A 13,073-nucleotide genomic window follows, 5' to 3' on the forward strand; every position below is an offset into this window, starting at 1 on the left:
TTGTGTACGTATAGAGAGAAGAAAAAAAACAAAGCCAGAATATGAAAAAAGGATGCCCTTCATACTGCAAAATACAGAGGCAAAGCTGCAGCTCAGAATAAGAAAGTAATTTGTCATTTATACAAATTGTTAAAGTACGGATAGGAAGGAAGAGGGCTGGAAGAAAGAGACTTAGGAATGAGTTGACTGCATAAAGAAGATACCTGAAGAGGACCAAGTTGCCTATGATAAGTTTTGAGGGATGTGACAAGTTTTGAGGGATGAAAAATAAATCTTGAAGGATTACTAGAAGAAGCCTCACTCCAGAGCTCACTGGAAACAAGGGAGCCTTCAGCAGAGAGATGAGAAAGCAAAAGAAACAAACCACATGAGTTTTTGGAAGTCTGGGAGTCATTTTGCCCTCTCAAAAGCAGCAGTGTAAGTGCAGACCACAAGGCATGGCTATGAGGCATCTCTAAACAGAAATTAGATATAAAGTCTCCTTGCAAATAATTTTAAGATGAAAATGTGGGTTTCAGCATGGTGATTTATCTTTTAAATTTCCATTTTGCCAACATTTTCCAAGGAAAAAAGTAAAAACCACAAAAAAATTCTCTTTGTACCAAATTTTCCCAATTTGCAATGTTTATTAGTTTGGTGTTAACAGTCCAGGTCCATAAACTCGCAGTTTCCTCACCTTAATGAATGGAGTTCATACTTTCTTCCTGAATTTATGTGCCTGTGGTGCATTGTGGCTAACAGAATTACGCAGCCATGCAGCATCACAGGATGCCTGTGGCTGCCTGCAGTCATGGCATATGCACTCCTGTTAAAGTCTAGTGCTTCTAGACGATGACATATGGTGAGATAGATACAATTTGAAAACAAATTCACCCCAACTTAAAATGTTTTGACATTTTCAAACTTTTTGTTCTTCCAAAAAATGTACCAGGCCAGGGAATCAGGTGGGAGAAGTTAAAGACCTGCACATGCTTGTCTGTAGACTGAAAGGTCTTCAGAGGTGATGGTAATGAGTGTGCTTCCCCGCCGGAGAGAAGGAGAGCAGTTCAAGGCCAGCTGGAAAAGATGATCCTTACTGCCACATCTGAGGGAAAGAACTGCTTGGTTATGGGGAGCAAGGGACTGAGGAAGCAGCGTGAATTTGGAGGCAATACCAGTCATTCAGTGAGCTGATGGCAGGAGGGGCTGTGCTGCTAAGACCCTGCTGGAGTGGGTGCTGCCTTTGGGAAAGGCTGAAGAGGAAGGCAAAGTTCAAAATGACCCATGACAAGCTGCTGCTGAGGCATCCAGATGGAGAATGAAGAGAGACCAGCTGAGGTACTGCCTCAGCACAAGGATTCCAGCTGGAAGCAGTGCAAAAAGTTGTGAATCATTCATTGCTGCTTCAGAAGGTACCTAATTTAATCTAATATGAACTGGCCAAAAGAGGCATCAAAATGCCAGGCCCAAACAGAAAGTTCACATTGACAGGCTTTCATTTTTCTTTTGCCCTCTTAAGTGTGAAAGAAGAGGCTGATTTAGTCCTTTCCCATGTGCTTTTACCCTCCAAGAATATATTCACTCAGAAAAAAATCTCTGGTTTCTTTTCTTCAGGTAAGGTGGCTCAGGAAAAAGAGGGCAAGCAACCTGCAGGGATGCACAAAATCTGCCCACCAAAAATGTTTCTAGCACCACTGGAGCTTGGTGTTGTAACAGCTGTGTGGTATTGACAGTGAAAAAAAACAACACCAAGAGGACCCCTTTGGAGGGTTGCCTGTGCACCCAGGAACTGAAGGTACTAACCTTGGTGCTATTTGCAATCATAATGACAGATCCATCTGGAGTCAGGCTTAGGTTTGAATGGCTGATTTTCTCCTCTAGAGCCAAGTAGTCCTTTGTTGAAGAGCTGTACCTGAGTTGTTCGTAGGCTTTGACAATGCAATGGGTTAACCTGCAGTGTGACAGGTACAAACACCTCTGTGATAAACAACTTTTCTATCATGAGACACTCATGTCCTGATCATCTGCTGAGAAGCCCCTGCATCCAGTGGAGAAATTCACAATCTGTCAACTCTTTGCTAACTACCACTAGGCAAGTGAGTTTGCACTAGGGGCACCTGTTACCCTTTGCTGGTCTGGAAGCACTGGGGATCTGAGCCACTCCTCACTGGTTTCTTGCTCAGGGATACCCATACATTGGCTTGTAGTGCCTGTCCTGAAACAGCTGACTGGGACCTCAGCAGCATTAAATTTTATGTCTACTCTGCTGCTTACTGCTTTTGCAAACTGTACTAGTTTGAAAACAAACCAGTGAGAGGCACCAAGTCAGAATAACAATTTAATGGGGAAAATCAAAGAAAAGGAAAAAAAAAAAAAGAAAGACTGAAAGAAAACACTGGTTCAAACTGACAGAGTCAAGATACAACCTGAGTCCCGGTTAGGCAGGGTGGTGGTAGCAGTCCTCTGAAGCAGTGATCCTGTAGAATAAAAAAAAAAGGTCTGCTCTTCCTCAGAAGGTCCGGTGGTGGCTCTGTAGGTCCTGTCCTCTGGAGATCCAGTGGAAAGGGTTGTCTCTGGTGCTCAGTCTCAGATTATATCCACGATGGGATGCTTGGTTCCTCCCTCTGGGTGGAGCATCTCACAATAGGGTAATGAGTCATGAGGCCAAGTGTTGATTAGGCTCATTAACAGAAGATAGTCCGGAGGGAGTTATCTCTGAGTCATGGGGCAGGACAATGATGGGCCATTAACAGAAAGATAGTCTGGGGGGAGGAGGCAAGGAAACACTGCCCCACCTGATTTCAACAGCTCATGAGGATGGTAATAGAATACACTTCAACCCAGGACACAAGCAGACAGCAATTAGGGAATCAACCAACTCATCTAGAGCTTGCTCCTCTCTGCATATTCACACAGTGCTTCCTTGGGCATGGGACACCTACTGCTAGTAAAAAGGGATGCCAGTGGAAGGAAACTGTAATGGAACAGTGAAAGAATCAGTCAAATCCTACCATCTTACTGACAGTTCTGTAGTCAGCCTTGGATATCTCATGCATTAGCTAAATTAAGGTAAACAGGAAACTCACTAAAGCTCACAGAGATGAGATTTCTGAGAATGGGAGATGCTTAACTTGAGCAGGCAATTGAAGGACAAGCTCTAAAGGCTGGAACATGAAGTTCCTTAGCAGCTTCTGAGTGATGAAGGAATAGTTTAGCTTGCAAAGCTTATTTGGACTAGTGCTTTCTCCATATCTGTGGTTCATGGACAACTCATCAGCATTTTTACTTTAAAACGCTCTGTTCTGATTCATGGCATTTGGATACCATCACCTTCCACATCTTTCAAGACAGCTGCCTGTAGAAATAAAGCAGACTTTTCAACCATTCAAGGCTTTGCAGACATTAGGCAGGGAGGCAGAGGCCACCTGTGACAACCCTCTGAGGGAAGCGTTTGATCTCAGCAAGCACTGAGCTCAAAGCAGGACTTCCCAGGAGACATTTTTCACACAAGTAGTTGGGTAAAAGGGTCACAAATATTCTTCTGAAGGCAAAAGCAGAATTCTATTCTTTTGTGTTGTCAGAGTTATCCTTCACTAACAAGTGTGCCTCTGTTACTAAGGCAGAGCAAATCATTGCTCTCTATGTTCTCCTATCTGACATCATCTAGATGATTTCTCAGCTGTTTTTCTTGGTTACTCCTGCCCTGTTTCTGAACTGAATTCCCCCAGCCCTATCTCTTCTCCCTGCTTCAACAGGCAAATGATTGTCTGATGGACTCTTTGTGTTCCACCTCTCACCTCCCCAACACAGTATAATTTCCTACGGCTTCATAGAACCAATACTGACAGCAGCTGTACCTGCCTTTATGTGACAACTGCAGTCTCATAGACATAAAATATTGCTATTAATCTGTGTTAGCCATGAGTGCTGTTGGGATCCACTGTTTTGTTTCAGCTTCTGACATCACTACAATAAATCAGGCAAATAAAGAATTTATCAGAAGAATATTAGGAATCCAGCTTTCACTGCCTTGTTGGAAGTCATTTGACTGTCACAGAAGCCCTTCTGGGACACTACCCTTTGCTAAAGTGTTAGTACAGTCCAGCTTGTGAAGTGTCACACCCTGAGCAGTGCATTCACACTCTCTGCAGCAAAACCTGGATCTCACCCATGTGTTAAGTCCTGGCCTTTGGCCTCTTTCATGCTCTGGGACCTCATGTGCCGACAGTGTTTGCTCTCTGATCCACCAGACACCGACCAGTGGCTTCCAGTGTGCAGGAGATGTGAAGTATGAGTGAAGATGGAACTTCAATGGCTACTGTATGCAGAATAATGTGCTCATGTGCTCATCTTTTTTATTAAAGCTTTTTTTTGTTGTTGTTGTTAGTCAGATTTTAAATGATGTGTGGGAAGAGGCCTTGAAGCTTGCGTTGATTAGGGCATTTCCACAAACTGAGTTCAGGATTTCTTCACTTCAGTAGCTTGCTTTGTAATAGTCCTTTCTTAGCTTCTCTTTTGTATTAAAGAGATTGAACCACAGCACCTCTATGAGTCTGCCCCTGCTGGCCAGCTATGAAGTGGGCGGTCAGTAAGTCAGGCAGCCAATATACACCAAATAGCCAAGCACATTAATGGGGATGTCTATTCCCATGATCCTGTCTGCTAAGCAGAGGCAGCAACCAGAGTACAACACAGAGATCCATCTTTTAAAAGCTAAAGCATCACTGATGGCAACATCCCCAAAGCACCTTCCATTGTAAAAACAGCATCACTTATTTTAACCTTCACTGACCTCCAGCTTGGACCAACTCTTCTTGTAACTTGATGGAGACTATATAGGCTGATAAAACCTGATCCATTTCAAGAAACGAAACTTCAAGCCAATCACCTCTGTTCAGCTTTCTTAGAATTCTAAAAAAGCAACAGTTCATGGGAGTAGGTTTTCAACATGTAAAATATGTTTCCACACTTTCCAAATGTAAATACCTTTCCTTGCTGCAAGCATACTTTGACACTATAGGGAGGGTGCATTGGATATTTCTGTACCCTCTTTTGAGCTCCTTGCCATAGATGCCATTTCTCCTTAATCCCAAAATGGAAATTTTGAAGCAACTCTAAAGAGCTATAACAGAGAGAGATTGGCAGAAATCTCTAGCTTTATGCACATAGTTGTGATAGCAGAAGTAACATAAAGACCACACAAGCTTGAATATGATCTTGTGGAAGCCACCAAATTCTATACTGACATCTGCAGTGCCTCCAGGGATGTTAGTATAGCCAACATTTTATTTCTAAGAAATTTAGCATTTCTTAAGTAGGGTAAAAACCAAATCAAGCGGAAGTGTAAACGGTAGTGCTCAAATGGATGCTATGACATAACATCCTGAAAATGTTGGGTTCAGTGACTGTAGGGAGGTCTCTTCATGTCCTTTCCCAGTAGTGAGGATAATGGGTGTAGTTGCAATATTGTTAGGGAAAATACAATAGCAATGAGTGTGATGAGTGGAAAGGGTAGGGGTCTTTAACAAAAGGTACAGGGCCAGATTGAGCAACTGAGTGATGGGAATATGACTGCAGTAAAGAGTTCCAGATGGAATGTCTGAAATTGCCTAGCCTAAAAGGGATTAAGATGCAAATTCCCAGTTTTAGCCCTTAAAAGTTCATGAAATAATAGACCACTGCAAAGAGCAAGTAACTCAAGCACCATGTGAACAGAGCACACCTCACAGTGCTCGTTGATCCAACAGTTCAAGATTACAGTCATACACTGGCTGAATAACTACTCTGAGGCTGTGATCTAGTGGACTGAGATTTAATCTTAACAATATTTTAGCAAATTTATGGGTGTGTTCCAAAGAAATTATAAAATCCATTGAGAACTTGGTGGTTGGGAAAAAAAAAAGGGGGAAAAAAAGAGTCCTTAAACTGTGAGAAATGAGACAACTCTTAGTTAAATAAAAAATTAAAATAATTTATTGAAAACAGAAAAATGGAAAAATTACAGAAATTAGAAAAATATAAAAATTTGGGATCCTATGGCTCAGTAGATGGTATGCCCCAGGAGTGCAGGGATTTGAGATCTTCTGGCTGAGACAGCACTGGACCTCAGGTAGAGAAAAAGGACTTGCAGTGCTGGGCTGGCTTTTGGCTGGTCCAAATGTAAAAAAAATTACTAAAGGCTCCTTAATAGGAATCAGGCTTTCCCAGCACTGATATCCACCACAGCTAACCTGCAGCAAGAGAGACGGTGTGTCTCTGTCTCGCTCATTGTTTTATAGCCTTTGCTCCGCCCACAGCCTGCCCACAGCCCACCCCTTCGGTTTAAAGTGATTGGTGCTTTCCCTTTGACAGATTATCTCTGTCCACCAATGGCTCATCCTTGTCAGAGGGGTGGTATCAGTTGAGATAAGGGTGCTAAAATGCCTTCAATTAAAATTCAGGTTGCCATGGAGCTTGCCTACAGGGTAATGGCTATGGGGCTAAAAATAGCTGCTGGCTGTTAGAACTGGGGTTTTTGTAATTAGCCTTGGAACCAAAGTGCAAGTAAAAACACCTAAAAAATGTATTAAAAGACATCCAACACATCTTAAAACACTTGTAGAAGTATACAGTAAACACAGGAAAGAGAACTCTTATGGTGTACAGGTGGTTTGAAGTTTCATAAGGGAGCATAAATTGGGATTTTTAACTGGGGAATTTTTAACTGGGAAGGGTGCAACTCTCTTAATAAACTACTTTGAACAATTGAAAACACTGATTATGGAACTTGATTTTTGTACCTGGGCTGATGGGTTAATTTCGACATTCAATTTAAAAATATTTAACTCAAAATTAATTAATTAAAGCACTTAATATGCAAAGACCAAGCACAATTAGGGATTTTATGTATGACAAACTAATTAGTGTGGAAAAAATCCCCTAACAATTGAAAAAGAAGGACCACAGTTGCCATTAGGGAAATGGGCTGGTCAGTGAGCTGGAGGAGTGATGGAAGCTTATTTTTTGTGCATGAGTCTATTGCCCCCAAACTTCCATTGTGTCAACAGCTGTGACCTTTCCTCTTGCTCCCCTCTAGATTCCTAAGGGGTACAAAGCCACATGTGTAGAAGCTAGGTAGGAGCTATGTGTATGTATGGTGAACTAACATGTATGTGCTGACTAACCATGTGGCTACTTCCAAATGAGATATATATATATATAGTCCGTCTGTTGTTTCTTCACATGGGACAAATGTCCTTTGGATTGTTCCCTCTTTGCAGTTTTTAATTCACAATAAATTTACAGAAACTTAATTTTCTGTAATATTCATTACAAACTGACATTTGGAAGGGTCAGTGAGTAGACAGAAAAATATGTGATGAAAAAATATTGTTTGAACAGGAAGCAGGGATGACATAAAGAACAGTTCTATTCTTGCTTCAACCATTAGCAACATACATAGAAAACAAACCATCAGATGGGAAATAAGTTAAATACAGTACCTGTCCTAAGTTTTATCCAAAATCTGGAGTAGGAAGAACACTAGATTGAAGATGAAGGATAAATCTTCTCAAATAAGGTTTATTTCCCAGAATATTTGGCCCCCAAGATATCCAAGTGCAGCAGAACTAACAAATGTATGACTTCATGGTGATAAACATTGTATCCATTTATGTAATTAAATGGTAGCTTCTAACTGGGGTAGAAACCTCAAAAATGCACCAGGTCTAACCAGGTAACTTGACATTTGTCTGTCACTACTGCTGTCAGAGGACAGAACTTAAGGAAAGCTAAGTAAGGGGAAAGATTTTGTCAGGTTGGAAAACAAAGTACACCCATTTACCTTGCTGATGCTGGAGGAAAGCCTTAGCAATGTATGGGTAATCTGAGTTGAGTTCACAGCAGGCACCCCATCCAATAAAAAAAATGTTCCATTTGAGAGAACTTGTAAATAAATGAGGTAAATAATTCACGTCTGTAGGAGTTCTGCCATTCACTTCGCAGATATCCCCTGCAATGGGACTAATCAATGAACCTTTGAAAATATCTATGGTACCTTGGTCTGAAATCTGAAACACTTTCTCAGCTGATGAGAAAGTTGAAGGACACAGCTTCTACACATATCAAAAAGAGGTTGCAAGCTTTGTTTGAAAGTTCTCAAGGCTTCAGTCCTTAGTCCTTATTCTGGAACACTGGAATGATCTACTAATGTTTCTCTTAAAAATTCTTCATGTCCAACTCTCCAACATTTCCCAAGATATTACAACACTTTATGGACACTGCAAGGATGTTTGCACATGGCAAAAGAGCTCAATATGTTTAAGACATACTCAAAATTTTGTGTGGGAACTTGCTTTATTCAATGCAAATGAATGGAAAACAACCTAAATGGTGGCTGGAAGTTTAAGTAATCCTATTTGTTTCAGAGTGTATGAGATGCTTTTATCCTTAGTGTCCTGTAGATTTTGAAGAAACAGTCTTGTTTGGGATTATCTGTGCTTGGTTTTGTGAGTAGTGTTGATCCCTTGTGATTATTGAGAATGGTACTCTTTTCAACTTAGCTAATTCCCTTTTTGCTCCTGAAGACCATATCACCACTATGGAACAAGAAAAGTAGTAGTATAAGTGTTTGTACTACTGGGTTCTGAGAGAACCCAGCTGTACTAGTTTGAAAACAAACCAGTGAGAGGCACCAAGTCAGAATAACAATTTAATGGAAATTAAAGAAAAGGAAAAGAAAGTAAAAGAAAACACTGACAGAGTCAAGATACAACCTGAGTCCCTATTAGGCAGGGTAGTGGTAGCAGTCTGGTGGAATGGTGGCTGCAATCCTCTGAAGTGGTGATCCTATGGTAGAAGGGGTCTGCTCTTCCTCAGAAAATCCAGCGGTGGCTGTGTAGCTCCTGTCCTCTGGAAATCCAGTGGAGCCACTATCTTTGGTGCTCAGAGTCTCAGATTATATCCACGATGGGATGCTTGGTTCCTCCCTCTGGGTGGAGCATCTCACAATAGGGTAATGAGTCATGAGGCCAAGTGTTGATTAGGCTCGTTAACAGAAGATAGTCCGGAGGGAGTTATCTCTGAGTCATGCAGCAGGACAATGATGGGCCATTAACAGAAAGATAGTCTTGGGGGAGGAGGCAAGGAAACACTGCCCCACCTGATTTCAACAGCTCATGAGGATGGTAATAGAATACACTGCAACCCAGGACACCAGCATTCCCTCTCTGCCTGTTTTCCCAATCCATCACAAAAGGTTTCTGGAGTTTTATAAAGCCAGTGGGAAGTGAGAATGCAGTCACGTAACGCACGGACAGCCAAGTTTCAGTGTCAAAAATGTCCCAGTGTCAAAAAGATTTACTTTGCAAGACCTCTGCACAAACACACTGACAGACAATCTTCAAAGGAGCCAATATCTAAACTGCCATGAGAGGCAAAGCAAGGTGGAAAATAACCTCAGTGGTCACATGAACAACTAGAATAGCCAAAGCACTGAGCAATCAGAGGAGTCAACAAAAATTGAACAAGAAAATGTGGGCTTCAATGCACTAACTACTAAGAGATACTTTCTGGACAATCAGGCATATTCACAATCATAATGTCATCTGAAAATAAGCCTCTTTTTCTGTTTTTCATCAGATTTCACTGGAAATTGGTCAGGAGGAGCCCTTCTGGCAAAAACTATACACACAAGTTCCTGAGAAATTTTAGAGCAAGATCAACAACAGAAACAGGCAGGAACTTAGTCAGTCAGACCTCAATAGTCCTGTAAGGATTCCATGTGGAACTGAAAAATTGTGTAAACGTTTTTCTTTAGACGCCATGAAAACCAATCAAAGCACACAAATTTAGAGCAGCACTGATGTCAGATCCTTAACAGATGCCATAAAGCACATTAAGTGTGCTTGGATTTCCCACCAGCTGAGACCTTTGTCAGAATTCTCCAGAGGGGACATTTTTCCCCTCCAGAAGGAACTGTGTGAGTCTCTGGAGAATTTTGTTCTCTTTGAAAGAGAAAACTGTTATCTCAGTGCTAAACATGAGTCTGCACTGTGCCATAGAACCTGTACTCAGATTGTGCCGACATGCCTTAGTAGTGCTGTTTTAAATACCCCAAAGCTATCTACCTGAGCCATTGCTACAGTTTATTAGAAAATCATGCAGATTCTCACAAGAAATTTTAATTTCCTTTTAGGTAAATTGAGAAAAATTAACAAAAGGAGTATTTGGCCAAACCTAAACTCCCTGACAGAGCTCCTGTGGAGGGGAAGTATGCTATGACTGCAGTGACATACAATACTTTCAGAAGAGCAAGCAGCCAAGTGACATCTCCCATGAAATCTCATCATGACCTATCTCCTCTGCAAAATATTTCAGCTGTCAGTTGATTTATATGAGGGACAGGGAGAGGACTCTTTTATCCTTAGAAAACGGTGCCATCCTTCTATAAGCAGAACCACTCAGACAAAAATTCATTTCCTTAGCAGAGAATATTTTTAATCCTCTTAAAAACTGATTTTGGAACCCCTTAATTCTTTACTTAATTGATGGCTCTCAAATGAAGTGTGCTGAGAAAAAGACTGCTGTGGGACTGACAGAATTTAAATCGGCAGCAGCATAAAGAACAAAGACACTGCAGTGTAAGTACCAAAGCTCCAGAGGTCCTGAAACATAATTTTTTAACCTTTTGAGGCTGGCTTAAGTTTGCAATTGGAAGGAGAGCACTTCAAGTCTGCCAAAGGAGAGTAGCAGCAGCCCATTACAATTTAATAGGAAAATGAATTAAGATCCAAATCTTGGGTAATTCAGAAAGGAAAAAGTAACGCCTCATCCTCTGTTACTGAAGAGCAATCCTGCTAACAAAACAGTCATTTTGTAACTGAAGGCACAAATGGAAGCACTCAGGTTAATAACAACCAAGTGGCAAGATCCTGCTTCCGGAGGGTCAGTGGACTTGTCCATGTCTCCTTACAACTTTGTATTAGTGAAGGAGGCATGAGGCCATGAGCAGAGCTGACTGACTCTTCTTTACATAGCAGAGCTTTATTTTTGTTAAATTACTGTCTGGCAGCTAGAGTCCTGTACACTTCATTTAATGCATGGCTTTGTGAACCACATGAGTTCTGACATTTCTAGGACAGGCTGAGCAATCAATACCTCTTGTGCCTCTGGCCAAAAAGTGTGAGGAGAAAGCCTGATGTCATTATGGTCAGAAACCATCTTTTCTTTTGTGCTCTGTCTGAAAAGGCTTTTGGAAGGAATGTCAGCAGTCTCAAAATGGGCATTGTGACTGAGAGAGGGAGGAAGTGGAAAAATTAATTTAAAACATCATCTGCTTTAGTTACACAAGTATTGCCACTGGCTATTATCTAGCAAGGCAGTGTCTGAAGTACAAGTTTTGTACATAGCATTAGGATTAGACCAGGGGTGTTTGGTGATCTGTTGCCAATGTGACGGTCTTTGTGATGCAATTTTAGGTTTAGGCAGAGCTGAGATATTCCTGTCTTTGCTTCAGGCAGAAGTAGATAACCCGATTAATGGGGATTAATTTCATCTAGCTCTAGCTATCCAGAAATGAGGCATACATTTCAAGGCTTCCTCTGCTATCAGCAAAAGATTTGCTGCTGCAGAGCTTGACTTCAGACAGAGGCATCTCAGAGCCTGTTCTGCAGGGACTAGCTAACTCTGCCTCCTGGGTGGTTTAGGTTTGGCTAGCTAGATCCTATCCTTTTTCTCCTGTTGTTTCATCTGGCACAACAGGATAACAAAGTTTTGCCTCTCAGATCTTCTCTAGGCTCTGACTCTGGCACAGAATCCATTCCCTGTATGCTTGTACCAATCAACACCCTCTAAAACTTGAAACATAGGCAGTAACAAGGAAGACGGTCAGATGGATAATAATCAGGGTAGACTTACATGAATAATAAGAATAATTTGCTTGTTTTTATGGAGAAAATTTGGTGACTGAAGTGAGGAAAAAAAGTAGCAATTCCTTTGCAGACCTCCGAGGCTGTGCAACAGGTCCTATTTTAACTTTACATGATAGATGCCTCAAGGCATTCTACCAGTAATATTGTACATCTATGGTATTTGAGCTCATGGCTCATCTATATTAGTATCTAATGAAGCAAAAACTGGTGCAAAACATATGATAACAATCACCAATAGAGTTGGGCAGCTGAGTGCTGTAACTAAGTATTGTGATTTGTTTTTCGTCAGAGCATTGGGTAACACATCATTAAAAGCTTCTGAAATCATCCTGCATTACCTGCTTAAGGAGGGATGTAAATATGAAGATATAATCTAAGCCAGAGCATGTGTTGAGATGGAATGTGCATAAAAGGCCAGGCAAACTTTAACTGTCATTCATTCGTACTAGAGAAGATGCAGCAGTTTTGAATCAAAGGATAAGAAGGTAAATATAAATTGGCAGGACACCCCTTGGATTCAGGGTGCAAATTCAGCTATAATGTGCCAGGGCCACAAATGTGAACATTATGGGGAAAACATGATGAAGAGAAAAAACTCATACACAGTGTCAGCTAGGCATCACAGCCTGTTGGTGCCATGTCAAATATCAGCACCAAGACAAGCAAGAGTGTCAGTGATTGTCTGACATATTTACATTGTCAATGAGCTGCAGCTTGACAAGGAAGAGCAAAGGGTGAAATTCCCTGAGCAGATCCATGAGAAGTGAGCAGCAATGACAGCTAACATCTGCTGGAACTAAAGTGTTGCTGGCTCAGCCAACAGGATCCCCTTGTTGAGAGATGGCTAGAAGCCTTGCAATTCAGAAAAGGTTAAAGTTTGCAAGAAGGCAAAAAAGGAAATAAAACACATTTTTTGCAATGAGGACCTCATTTTCCATGGTCACCTCTGGGGCCAGTAGAAATTTTTCAGGTAAACTAATTTGTGTTTAAGTTCACTAATTTGTGGGTCTTTTTGACGTTTGATATCTGGAAAAGAAAATGGTCGGTTTTAAGAAGGGAAAACTATTAAAAATCAAAGCCAGTCTGATAAACACCTCTAGATTTTAGTGTCTTGGTAGCTTGTACACACAGAATACTTCCTTACTTCTTACAAAAATAGCTATCAAAGCTGTTTCTCAGTTCTAT

Source organism: Aphelocoma coerulescens, assembly GCF_041296385.1.
Source record: "Aphelocoma coerulescens isolate FSJ_1873_10779 chromosome Z unlocalized genomic scaffold, UR_Acoe_1.0 ChrZ, whole genome shotgun sequence".
In the NCBI taxonomy this organism is placed as follows: domain Eukaryota; kingdom Metazoa; phylum Chordata; class Aves; order Passeriformes; family Corvidae; genus Aphelocoma; species Aphelocoma coerulescens.